Source organism: Vigna radiata, chromosome 10 (genome assembly GCF_000741045.1).
Source record: "Vigna radiata var. radiata cultivar VC1973A chromosome 10, Vradiata_ver6, whole genome shotgun sequence".
In the NCBI taxonomy this organism is placed as follows: Eukaryota; Viridiplantae; Streptophyta; class Magnoliopsida; order Fabales; family Fabaceae; genus Vigna; species Vigna radiata.
Window position 1 is genome coordinate 1,221,498 of NC_028360.1, and position 867 is coordinate 1,222,364.

Here is an 867-nt window from a genome sequence, read left to right on the forward strand (position 1 = left end):
GGTATTAATTACTAGGGGAGGCTAGGGATAGCAAGCCAGTAGTTAATATTAGGCCCTTTTCGTCGAGGGATCGGGTTAAGGGAAGGCTAAGAAAGTCGCATAACAATTGAATCAATCAACTAATAATCAAGGGTAGTATGTAAGAAAGAGTGGAATAGATGAAATTGTTAGTACCCAACAACATCCATTCATCCATTGTTTTCCCTTGTCAATTGAATCAACCTTTATTTTGCATGTTAATATTTTCTCTCGAAAACCCAATTTATTAATTTTAATTTCTCAAGTCTTACTATTTTAATTCACGCGAACGAGGAAGCCATACGAGTCTCTTGGGAAAACGATACTTGGTCTTACCATTTATATTACTTGGACGATTTGGTACACTTGACAATTTGTCAACAAGTTTTTGGCGCAGTTGCCGGGGACTCGAGGTTTATTTGTCTAGTAGTGTGAATTTATTGGATTTGTCTTTATTGTAATTATATTTGTTTTTATTTTTCTTTTATTGCGTTTTGTTTTATTTTCTATAAAAGTGCTTTTAGGGTGTGTTTCTTGTGTATGNAGGAAACAATACATACTAGAAGCAGGAAAAACCAACAACCTCTGCTAGAAGGTCTACCTTACNAGAGGAGGAAGAGACGTCCTTTGTGTGAAAGATCTCTTTCTCCAGGAGTTACTCCACATTTTCCACCTGAGACTTTTGAACCAAATCTTGAGGAGATGGCCAATCAACCTCCTCCCAGACGCACTTTAGGGGACGCAGCTAATACAGTTGGCCCCTTGAATTTTAACAGCATTGCAGTGCCAACAGACAACACAAGCAGCATGGTGATGAGTCTGGCGCTCATCCAATTAGTCCAGAACAAC